Here is a 12,903-nt window from a genome sequence, read left to right on the forward strand (position 1 = left end):
CCTATGCATTTTTGACCTTTCAATTTGTTCCAAGAGTTTTCAACTAGCTCTTTTCTGCATTATTTTCTGAAAATTTTATGATTTGGCATTCCTGTCTTCTTCATTATATGGGCCAAGATGAATAAAATATTTCTTTCTTTCTTACATTACATGAAATAATTAACTTCTTCCAAAAATGAAAACGGCAATAGAATGAATGAAGAGACAAAATAATTTATTTGAGCAACCAGACAAAAGTAAGGAAATAGTTGAGTTCCCAGTGTGGCTGGATCTCTTTATATCATAATGGAATTGTTACTTTATGTTTTGATATTCCGTCTTTATTTTTTACGTTTAACTTTTTTTTAAAGATAATACATACACATGACTGAATAATCCAGTGAAATTCACACTTCTCTCCCTGTGCTCCAGGAATCCTGCAATTCCCACAGATAATTGTATTTGTTTCTTATCTGCCATACCAGAGTATTTTAAAGAAAAAATTTTCACTTGTGAGTGTATGCTTATCCTCCACTTTTTATACACAGAGTACTATATGTGTGTGTGTGTGTGTGTGTTTGTGTGTGTGTGTGTGTGTGTGTGTGTATCTTCATCTCCTTGTTTTCCCACTTAATATATCTTGGAGTCTATTTTCATATAAATAAGCCTAGAGCTTCCTCATTGATTAGAGTAGCACATCATAATATTATTTGTTACATGGTAATTTATTTTAACATTCTCTTGTCAAAAGACAGATTATTTTAATTAATTTTATTTTTGTTGTTACAAACAATGCTGCAATTAATGACTTTAGTGAGAGCAGTATATACATAGGATATTTCTCAATTGAGTCAGAGTGAATCCATTTTAATTTAAATATTAAAATTGTAATTATAATGAAGTGAATACATCCTCCTTACAGATGTAATAGCTGACACTCCCACATGCTTTATAAGAGAATACCTATTTTCCAGAAGCTTAATTAACAAAGCACATTGTCATTTATGTTTCAGGTCTAGATAGGGACTGGATACCCTTCCAGCAGCAAAAGCTCTTTTTCTGGCCTTACTTTGATTAGTGTGAGCAGGACCTGCAGTTTTCAATCATTTTCCCTTTAACCTACAAGAGTCTTCATATTTATATTTATACTCAAAGTGAGTTTCTTGTAGGTGGAATACAGTGGGTTTTGTTTCAGATCTCCATTTTCCACCATCATGAAATGCAGAGGTATTCCAGTAGAGAGGAGTTAGTGGTGATGGATGTTTCAGTGCAATGCTGCTTGTATTATAGTATTTGTTATATTATGTCTTGAAGAATAATCTGTGATATGTATACTGCCATAGAGTAAATAGAACTGTGATTTATGATTCACCATTTACATAACTATTTTAATATGCTACCTTCTATCCTGCTTTAATGCATTCCAAAGAAAATTAATCCTATTCTCCTCTACATTTATTCTTCTTTTTGCATTATGGGCCATGGAGGGATTCTTAAACAGAAATTATGGGGCTCTATGATATATTCCTGATGCTGTGTTCACTTCTTCCTTCCTAATATTTGGTCTCAGAACAACAGTGAACTTAAAGATGAAATGGCAAATTTCTTACTTTCAGGTATCTCCCATATTTATACATGTGATATTTTAGGTAAAGATGGGAAGAGGGCATGGCAAATAATCCTGTGTATTATAAAACACTCTGTTTTTCTGTATCCATTTCTAATTGCTAGGTTCAGGCAGTGCAGATTCACTGAATGAGAAAAGATTTTTTCAGCACATTTCATGAAAAATTTTCAAATTTCTAACCTATATTTTTCATTAAATTAATTAAGGAAAACTTCTTAGAAGATTAATATTCTTGTTACAAAAACACTATTTTAGAAAAAGGCTGTTTGAGGAATTCCATTATTTGGACAAAATAATAAAGATAAAGAACTTATTAATAAAGTAGCAGATTTTTTTTTCTCAAAACAATGTTACTAACACTATGCAACATTTAATCTCCAGATATTGAAGACAATTTTCTTTAGAGAAAGATGCTCAATTAACCTCATAGGAAATATTTGACATGCGATGTACAATTCATTCAGGTTGAGTAATTAAACTTCAGTTTACACCAGTATTATAGGATGACAGTGATTTTCCCTACATTTTCAAAATTGGCCATTTATGATTAGTTCACAAGTGTTTAAGGTTTCATTATTTATGTAAACTAGATGTTTCATATTACATAAAATATTTGTTAATATAATATGTCATATACATGTTAACTCTGATTAAAATAAGTTTTTATCTTAAGGACCACTGTGGTGTTCCTTCTTTATGCCAAAAATGTACAGGATGTAAAATATACTGAGAAATATTTAGTACTTTGCTTAGAGCAGTTTAGAAAATGTGTTTATGTGTTGATTGTTTGATTTTACAGGCTTGATTTTGATGTCCACTTTAACTCATTTATTTTATTAATATTTAATATTATTAATATTTAATTGATTAATAAAAATAAAAATATTTGATTCATTAATAATTTCAACCCATACACATAGGATATAATGATACATTTTGCTCATTGGCTTATAATAAAAAAGTAAAACATAATCAATTAAATTAATAATTATAATGTCACAGTATGGCCAGCCTGTGCCTAACCATCACTAGTTTTGAGGAACTATTACTTGAGGAAAACCATTCCATTTCTAAAAATCTGTTGGTAATTACCACCAAGCCTATATACACACAATTTTTAATAGACATCATTCTTAGCATCTGTTTCCCTTCAAGTTTATTTTTAAGGACCAAGGAGGAAAACCAGCATGTAGCACATTTCTTGCATGTGAGCCATTTCTTTTACCTTACTGTTATTTTTTCTACTTAAATATATTAATTTACCCTAAACTTCTTTAATCAGATAAGATTAACTCAATATTTCAGTTATGGCCTGTTTCAAACAGACTAATATTGTTGCATCAATTCTAAATATGTTTATATTACGATAATAGTAAATTAAGCAATAAAGTCCATAGTAATCCCATTTGACTTTTCTCTGAAAAATGAGGAAGTTTTCCTTAAATATTCTCATTTTCACTAATATTTAAGAAAAACAATATCAACAACTTACCTGTGTTATTCGATTATTATTCCTTAGTATTGAAAATATGTATTTTCTTTTACTTTCCATTATTAGATCAAGCTCTCAGTAGAAGTATGGAACAAGTTAAAAGCTCAGAAAATATAAACCTTAAATCAATTATATACATCAATGATTAATAAAATGACTGCAATTTAAATTACCAAATAGCACGAATTTATTTATACATTTATTCATAACATGAAATAATCTAATGACATATATAATCCTAAATCCATTTTGGACCAAACTAGTTATATTGGCATTTTAATCATAGTATAGTTTGATCACACTGTATTAAAAACTAATTTAACTTTTTCAGTATTCACAAAACTCGTGTTTTATTCTGACAATGATAAATGGTTAAAATACTCTACATAGAGTGACATACCACATTGCACGAGGATAAATCATCAAGTTGGTCAGTTATAAAGTGTGAAAAATTCTTCCATTATATTTATTATAATTATCAACTTGTTATTAATGTTATAGTTGCTGTTTAGTGAATACTTGCTAAAACTACAGTTAGAACAAAGTAGCAGATATAATACAGAGTGCCCTAAGCCAGGGATAATAACATCGATAGAGAGACTTTTTCAGTTCTTAGAGATGAAGAGAAGGGTCATAATGAATATTCAGGAAGATGCCAAGTTGTTAATGCCAATAAATGAAAGAGATTAGGTCTGTGAAAAACTGGAAAACACATTTATCCTCTAAAGGAGATAACCAGTGCTTAGCTAGCTAAATTTTAAACATTTTTTAACTTTTTTTTTTTTTCATTTTTTAACTTTTTAATTCTCATTTTGCTGTCATGGAGTTATGAAAACAAGTGAAGTATATGGGCCAAATTAATATGTATATTTGAAGTAGTCTACTTTGCCAATTTCCCTGTTGTAAAACTTCCAATATGGCCAATTTAAATTTGTCAGTGAAATTTGTCAAGGTGATGTCACTGATCATGGGATTGAGAAAAGTTGCATACAATCATTCCTCACAAGCATGTAAAATTCATCTTCAGCATACCACTCACATAGGCCACAGGCTTGCTACCTCAGCTTTAACAAGTTTTTTGATCATCCACAAGCACCAAGAAGTCTACCAAAGGGGGCGTCTATGTATATATTGGTACAACCAGTAACATTTTAACTTTCTCTTTACTTCGTTCACCCTCCTTGATCTCATTGCCTATGTTCTAATTCATATTCGCTTCTTGTTTTTCTATACTTGCTGCCCTACTCCTTCCCACCTGTTCCAAAACTTGCATTTATGGTGACTGGTACCTTTTCATTTCTCTAGGTCATTTTATCCAATACAGAGTTTCCTGTGTTTGGTTCTTTCTGCTCCCACAAACACTCGAGACAGTCCTGCCTCTCTTCTAGTCCTGAGCCCAGTTCCAGATTCTCCCAGACTTTGCTCAGGAGAAGACAAAAGAAAAATACATACAGTTTTCCACTGGAAACATAGTATTTGTTATTACCACACTGGAATGAATACCCTAACAAAGCTATGCACTAAGTATTATAAAAATGTGTAAAAGTGGCATCTAAATGATCTGAGGTAGTTAGTAAAGGAGGGAGAAGACACTTCAGGAAGAAATTGGGAGGTCAACATCTTCATGGAAAAGACTACTAACATTAGACCACATGATGAATCATTAAAAGTACCTTCACCATTTATAGACAGTGACTATAAGACATCTCAAATCCCAATTCTATTATGAAAAAAGAACACACACACACACACACACACACACATGCCACAAGAGAGATGTTCAACTTGGCTTTGTTGGGCTTGGCTTTAAAACAAATCTCTAAAAAGGTGGAAGTACATAGAAAATTATAAATAAAGAACTGAGCAAATTTTCCATATTGTTTTATAATTCTCAATGAGAAAGGGACATACACTTCTTGTGCTTGAGTGGGATTGAAAAACCAAGTGAAGGAAATTGCAAAATCATTACACACAGAGGAATGAGGACAGAGAAAAAAACTCTCATTACACAGATACGCGTACACGCATGTAATTCAAAATGAACCCACAAACCAAACACTATTATTCTAAAACACAGAACGAAATCTTAGGCAGCCAAAACAGCAGTCTAAATATGAGATTCTTGGAGCAAAACATAATTTCCCAGTCACGTCTAGCAAAATCTTTAAAAAATACACTTAAATGGTTAATATGAATTTTATTTACAAAAGGAAAAACCCAAACTGGGGCCCTACAAAGAATGAATTTGGAACTATGACTATATAACAGGAGCAGGCTAATCCAGTTTTTCTTAATGTGTTCACTTTTAGTCCACGGATTATCTGTATCGTACCATGAGCCCTAAAGAGAAAGTGAATGTCCAGATTTCTGCATGTCCAACTCTCCCCTCACTGCCCCAGGACTTTGAGAATCTAAATATCCAGGAGTGAAGCCCAGAGTCTTCATTTTCTATATATTATCTAAGGATATTTTTTGCTTCATTTCCTTCACCATAAGAACTAAATCAACTAAAGGTAAATCACACAATTTAAATGCCAGCTCCTTTCTCCATAATTAGCACTTGGTAGGAAGTAGGAAGTATTACCTGAACACTAAAAGTACTTCACTGAGGTTCAATGAGAGACAGAATGTCATGGTGGCTATGAAGCTTTGGAAGGAACCAGATCTAGGTTCAAATGCTGGCTTCCGTAATAACTACATATGTAAGCATGACATATTATTTAATCTCCTTGAACTTGAGTTTTCGCCACATGGAAAATGGAGATAATACCATGTCACATATTTGTGGTCAAGATTAAATGCAGCCACAAAAGGAGAGTCTTCAGAATAGATCTGACACATTCTAGGTACTTGATACATGATCAGGATTATGATGATTGTTCTATGATTCTTCCTCTCCTTCACCTTTGTTACTATTAGGATCTGAAGAGGATATTAGAGAAACAAAGGATGAAAAGAGATTACTGGGAAAAAATAAATAGTGAATGTATCTGATGTTAATGAGAATATATAGAATGAGGAATACAATGATATTGCAAACTTAAACTGTGGCTGATATTACAGACCTAAATTTGGCAATGCCATATATAGGACCAAATCTTAGGAATTTCATGTACAACCACCAACACTATTTCTAAGTCTATTTTTAGGGTAATTCACGTATTCGCATAGAAATCGGTTCAGCTGTGTTTGTTATATCCTAGATATAAATGATCAAAGTCAGAATTAATCTGAATAACTATCAAGGGAAAATAAGCAAATAAAATCTGGTATTGTCACTTTATTTTGTCAGTGGACTCCACTAAAAGATCACCGGGGTCCTACCTGTAGTTGAATGAACTGCATGTGCAGTTGACCCTTGAATAATGTAAAAGTTAGAGGCACCAATCCTCTGAGCAGTTGAAAACCCACGTGTAATTTTTGACTTTTCAAAAACTTAACTACAAATAGCCTATGTTGACTAGAAGTCTCACCAATAACATAAAACTTGAGTCAACACAAATTTTGTATGTTACATGCATGTTCCATATACTGTATTCTTACAATAAAGTAAGGAAGAGAAAGAAAATGTAATTAAGAAAATCATAAGGAAGAGAAGGGGCTCTTGGGTGGCCCAGTTGCTTTAGCGGTTTGGTTTCAGCTCAGGTCATGAGGTGAGAGTCATAAGATCAAGCCCCGCCTTAGGCTTCATCCACATTCATTGCAAAGTCTGGTTGAGTTTCACTCTCCCTCTGCCTCTTCCCCCCACTCACGTGCTCTCTCTCTTTAAAATAAAGAAATAAATCTTAAAAAAAAGAAAATCAAAAGGAAAAGACATCTATAGGTTATGCAGTGTTTATTGAAAAAAGTTCACATGTGTAATTCCACCCACACAGTTCACACCTGTGTTATTCAAGAGGCAACTGTATTGCTAATTGCACGCAGCTAGACAAATTACACTGTGCAAAACTGTGCAGCATCTAATTAGAATGCATGGAGGGGAATCTCACTTGATTTGGGTCTTTGAGATTATTTAGGGGAGGGTTCAAGAAAACTGAGCTTTGTTTCAATTTAAAAGTTGTTAGAAAGCAGGAGTAATTCTATCATTTGCTATCTTAATAAATCTTTCAGTAGGACCAGCATAAGAAACTGTAATTGGTGAAGGAGCATTCACTTATACCAACCAGAAGAGTTGTACATATTGGGTTTTTATAATTTGCGTCTTATATGGATTGCTTCTTTCAGTACTCAGACTCTTTGCCTTCCTTCCTCACAGTCACAGTGTGTCCTTAATTGATGTTGATGTTCTATGAATTTTTTTTTTTTATGAAATTGTCAACATTTAAAAGAAAGACCTCAGGCTTAGCTCTGAGGGCTTAGGTCAGCACTTGGATGTCTGCTTTGCTCTTTCTTACATAAAATAAAATATGGAAGCTAGAAGAAAGGAGAAGTACACATGTGAGCTTCTACTTATTGTAGCTCCTCCTCCTCTTATAATTTTAACTCTTCCTGTTTTAAAAATCTCGTGTCCTAGTGCACTCTCACTCTGCTGTAGTTCTCTGGTCCCGATCTTGCTAATTTCAATTAATTTCTATTAACTTTGGTTTTTGGTTTCTTTTCTCTCATGTTTGATAAAAAAAAAATTTTTGCTTTAATGTTTAGTGTTTGAGTCTAAGCTAGTTAATATATAGCACTTTCTTTGGGTGGCAGGTTAGTAATAATGTGCTGGCTGTTTTTATTCAAAATTAATTTGAGAGACACCATAGATCTATCTTGGGTACTTTGATTTGGTTGTATAATGAATATCTTAGCAGATGGTAAGAAATTTTTTTACTTAATTAGACATATTAAGAATAATTAAATGAGTTTGACTTTGAAAATGATATTGCTCTTGTCTTCAGTGGTTCTCATACGCATATAAACTAATTGATTAATAGGGAAGAAGACAGGCCACCTGCACATACACAGTGTAACAATCCATGAATGCCCGTATCTGTGCCTTGGATTTTGCACACACACACACACACACACACACACACAGGAACATGTGTGTGCACACCATTTTTCCAAATTTGAGATAATTGTTAAATATATTGAACCATTACCAATATTAGAAAATATCAAAGGAGGCAGAGATCTAGCATAGTATAATCTAAAAACATTTCCGTGGGAAAAAAAAAATTTCTCACTGTTCACTTTACTTGCTAACCTTCTAGCATCTAATTCCTAGATACATAAAAAATGTCAAGTCTTAAGTAAGTTAAGACTGTGTAGTGCACACAGCTGTGATTTAATTACTAACAGTGATATTGTAAAAATTATTAATATGATGTTCTCTTTTTGTACTTTCAAATACGTAACCTTCTTTATCTGTTCAGGAGTACTTGAGTATTTGCTACAGAAGGAACACACATAAGTAGATCAAGGTAACATAACTACAGGATAAAAAAGATTAGCATTATTTTTCCCATTCCAAATAAGGTAGTTTCTCCTCAAAAAATTAATGACAATTTGTTTCTCACTTCATTCATAAAACCTTGCTTCCAAATTTGTCTGATTGGGCAAGCACTAGTGGCACATGACTTTTACAAACTTGAAATATGCCTAAATTAATATGTGCTATAAGTGTAAAATTTGAAATATCTAATATAAAAAAGTATATTAAATACATCATTAATAGTTTCTTATATTGATTGTATTCTGAAATATTCATTTCGATTAAATAAAATATATTGTTGAAATAAAATGTACCTAATTATTAATCTATCCATTAAATATAAAATCACATATATTGGTCCCATTATATTTTTATTCGACAGCACTTGTCTAGACTGCAAATCACCTTTATAAGGTACAGAAGGGGAAAGGAAAGTAAAAGGAACTTCAGAACCTGAAGGAGCAAGACAGATACCCTCTCTGTTGGTAGGATTGAGATAAGGAGAAAGAAGAGGTAAGAATGAGAAAGAGAATAGCAAGGTGTAGGGAAAACACATGTAGAGGCACATATCTATCCCTACTAACATTTAAATCTTCTATTAGGAAGAGAACGAGGTGTGAAGGTCATGGAGGGAGAAGAGAAGCGACACAATTGTTTAAATTATAAGGTCAGGCTCATTTAGTACTTTGTTATTTTTACTTGTACAGGCCCTAAAGCATGCTGGGGCACCTGGGTGGCTCAGTGGTTGAGCATTTGCCTTTGGCTCAGGTCATGATCCCAGGGTCCTGGGGTAGAGTCCCGCATCAGGCCCCCTCCATGGAGCCTGCTTCTCCCTCTGCCTGTGTCTCTGCCTCTGTCTCTCTGTGTCTCTAATGAATAAATGAATAAAATACTTTTTTTAAAAAAGGAAGAAACTGGACATTTTAGAACATATGGTGTAACAACTGAAGGGACTACTCTCTGCACTCTCCACCAGGGCTTGTGGTTGGGTTTCTTGCTTGTATAATTTTTAGTGACTGGGTAGACTGGGTTAATGAAATCTGTTTGTCCTTTACTGACAATGTTAAGCCTTTGATGTCACTCCACAGGCTTGTGCAGCTTCCAGTCACCTTCGGAATATCAGTGGTATGTATTGATAGGGCTCTCTCTCTCTCTCTCTCTCTTTCTCTGATCACATTGGGCTGTTAAGCTCCACTGGTCAGTGGGCAGATTCCTCAATGTTTCAGCAATTCCTGTGGAATCAGTTGCTTTACAAATTAATACAATCAAATTTTGGCTCTTTCTGAGGTCCCTGGTTGATCCTATCCTCACTCCGGGAAAGCTCTCTACAGCCACCTGCTTACCTGGCTCTCTTCCACAAACTATCCAGTTTATGGCATGGATTGTATCTTTAGTAAACCCACAAATCTCCTCCTGTCAATTTTCACCACATTCCACTGTTTTAGAAAGTTTTAAAGATTGACATTTTTCACTTAATAATATGTATTAAAGGCTCCTCCTTGCCTTCTCCTGAATTTATAGCTCATTTGTTTTTAGCACCAAATAATAATAGTCCACAGTCTAGATTTACCAGTTTACTTATCCGTTTACCTAATGAATTGCTTCCATGTTTTGCCAATTTTTAATAAAACTACTAAAACCATCTACGTGCAGTTTTTAGGTGAACATAAACTTTCAACTCCTTTGAGTAAATAGCAAGGCTTGTGATTGCTGGATTACATATGGTAAGACTATTTTCTTTTTTATGAGTTTGCTAAACTATCTTCCAAAATGGTTGTGCTATTTTGCATTCTTACAAGCACCAAATGAGAGTTCCTGTTGCTCCACATCATTGCTAGGGTTAGTATTGTCAATGTTCTGGAATTTGGCCATTCTAATAAATGTGTAGTGGTATCTCACTGTTGTTTTATTTCACTATTCTCTAATGACATATGATGTTGAGAATCTTTTCATATGCATATTTGGTATCTGTATATTTACTGAAGTGTCTGCCCCGGTCTTTTCTCATTTTTAATCAGGTTGTTTTCTTATTTTTGAATTAGAGTTCTTTGTATATTTTGGATAAGAGTCCCTTATCAGATATGTTTTGCAAATATTTTCTCCCATTCAGAGGCTTGTCTTCTCATTTTCCTAATAGCGTTTTTCGCAGAGCATAATTTTTTTAAATTTTTAATAAAATAACTGCTATTTAAAAATAATAAAAAAATAATAATTTTTAAAATTTTTAATAAAATAACTGCTATTTAAAAATAATGAAAAAAATATTTTCATCTCTGCTTCTCTGTGTGTGTGTGTCTCTCATGAATAAATAAATAAAATCTTTAAAATTTTTTTTCATCACTTTCTCTGGTAAGTGGGTCAGTGTGGCTCCTTATGTTGTCATGCCAGAAGTTGATATCTGAGATAGACTTTCTATATCGTGAAATTAATGACTATGAAAATAGTAAACTATATACTATTCCACAGCAGAAAAAAAATCTGTTAATAATAAGTACTTACATATTTTATTATATATCCACATATTTCAATGCTGAGGGAATATAAAATTATCTGTAGAGAAGTCCAGATTATATCCTTCTAGGTTCTAAACCCAAATTTGTATCTGGAAAAAGCAACAAGAAACTTAAAGAATAGAAAGGCTTTTTCAGGAATGCAAAATTAATGAGAAGTAAATGTACTGAAACATTTGGGCAGTCATCTGTATACTGCACTTCACTGTAAACTAAGCATAAAAAGAATACGTTGGGATAAATAATATAAAATGCTCAAATATATTAACACATGTATAAATAGTTACACACACCTCTATCTATATCTATACAATCTACCTCTATCTACATCTATACAATCTATCTGTATAGAGAGATTTTCCACCTCTTTTCCCTAAGTTTTTATTTAAAAACCAGTAAGTTAGTATTACAGTGTAATATTCATTTCAGGTGTACAATTTAGTGTGATTCAGCACTTCCTTCACAAGTGCACTCCTAATCCCCATCACCTACTTCACCCATCTCCTCTCACCCACCTTCCTTCTGGTAACCATCAGTTTGTTCTCTATAGTTAAGAGTCCATTTTCTTGGTTTGCTTCTTTTTTTCCATGTTCATTTTTTTTTGTTTGTTTCTTCAATTCCACAAATGAGTGAAATCCTGTGATATTTGCCTTTCTCCGACTGACTTATTTTGCTTAACATAATACACACTAGCTCTATACACATCATTGCAAACAGCGAGATTTCATTCTTTTTTATGGCTGAATAATATTGCATTATATGTATGTATATGGAATGGAATAGATATAGATAGATGATGATGATGATGATGATGATGAAGATAGATGATAGATAGAGAGATAGATAGATAGATGATAGATAGATCTACCACCTTTCTTTATCCATTCATCAGTCAATGGACCCTTGGGTTCTTTCCATAATTTGGCTATTGTGGATAATGCTGCTATAAATATTGTGGTGCATGTTTCCCTTCAGATCAGTATTTTGTATCCTTTTGGTAAATACCTAGTAATGCAATAGCTGGATCTTAAGGTAGTTCCATTTTTAACTTTTTGGGGGGATCTCCACACTGTTTTCCAGATTGGCTATACCAGTGTGTATTCCCATCAACGGTGTAAGAGGGTTTCCCTTTTTCCACTTGCTCCCAAACACCTGTTGTTTCCTGTTTTGTTGATTTCAGCCATTCCAACTGATGTGAGATGATATCTCATTGTAGTTTTGATTTGTATTTCCTGATGATGAGTAACGTTGATCATCTTTTCATGTGTGGAACGGATTTTCTCTTGATGAGTGACTTAGCATATCTTTTTTTCTTTCTTTCTCTTCAAAACATATTCAGAAATTAAATTCCTTTAAGTATGCTATCTTTGATAAACTTTTGAAATATACCATAATAATAAATATCCAAGCATAGGTCCACAGATAGAGTCTCTCATTTCTGTAATTGATTAATTATGCCCATCTGCCAGCAAAAAAAGAGTGTCTAAGAACATTTCTTTAATAGCAGGTATAATATTAAGTAGTTATAAGCCTTGGGCAAAGACAAAAAGCAAACTATTTCCACTTTTTCTCTCCAAAGTAAACTTGCTAATAATTTCTTATATAAAAACATAGAGAATGTCATTAAAACTGTATAATTACCTAAAAAATGTTCTGCTCCTTAATTTAGCTTGCCATAATACATACAACTGATATATTTTAAATAATTTCCTCTTTTAAATTATTGTCAGTAGTATTTAGGATATATCTACAGTAAGAATTTCTTCTGTTCTATTTTTTGGTTTGGATAAATATATTTAATTAGGTCTTGTCACTTTTGCCATCAAGTACTATAGAAATTTATGTATATATATATATATATATATACACATTATTTTAG

The 12,903-nt window shown here is 32.9% G+C and overlaps 1 long non-coding RNA gene across 1 annotated transcript in view; it reads right to left on the reverse strand.

Annotated features, from left to right (window-relative positions):
- Nucleotides 1–12,903, reverse strand: part of LOC119868841 — a 42,358-nt gene that overhangs the window by 15,384 nt on the left and 14,071 nt on the right. Inside the window, exon 3 of the long non-coding RNA XR_005373905.1 lies at nt 11,014–11,116. This is a non-coding gene — a long non-coding RNA (uncharacterized LOC119868841). The remainder of the gene's footprint in view (nt 1–11,013; nt 11,117–12,903) is intronic.

This window comes from Canis lupus, chromosome 19, assembly GCF_011100685.1.
Source record: "Canis lupus familiaris isolate Mischka breed German Shepherd chromosome 19, alternate assembly UU_Cfam_GSD_1.0, whole genome shotgun sequence".
Taxonomy (NCBI): Eukaryota; Metazoa; Chordata; class Mammalia; order Carnivora; family Canidae; genus Canis; species Canis lupus.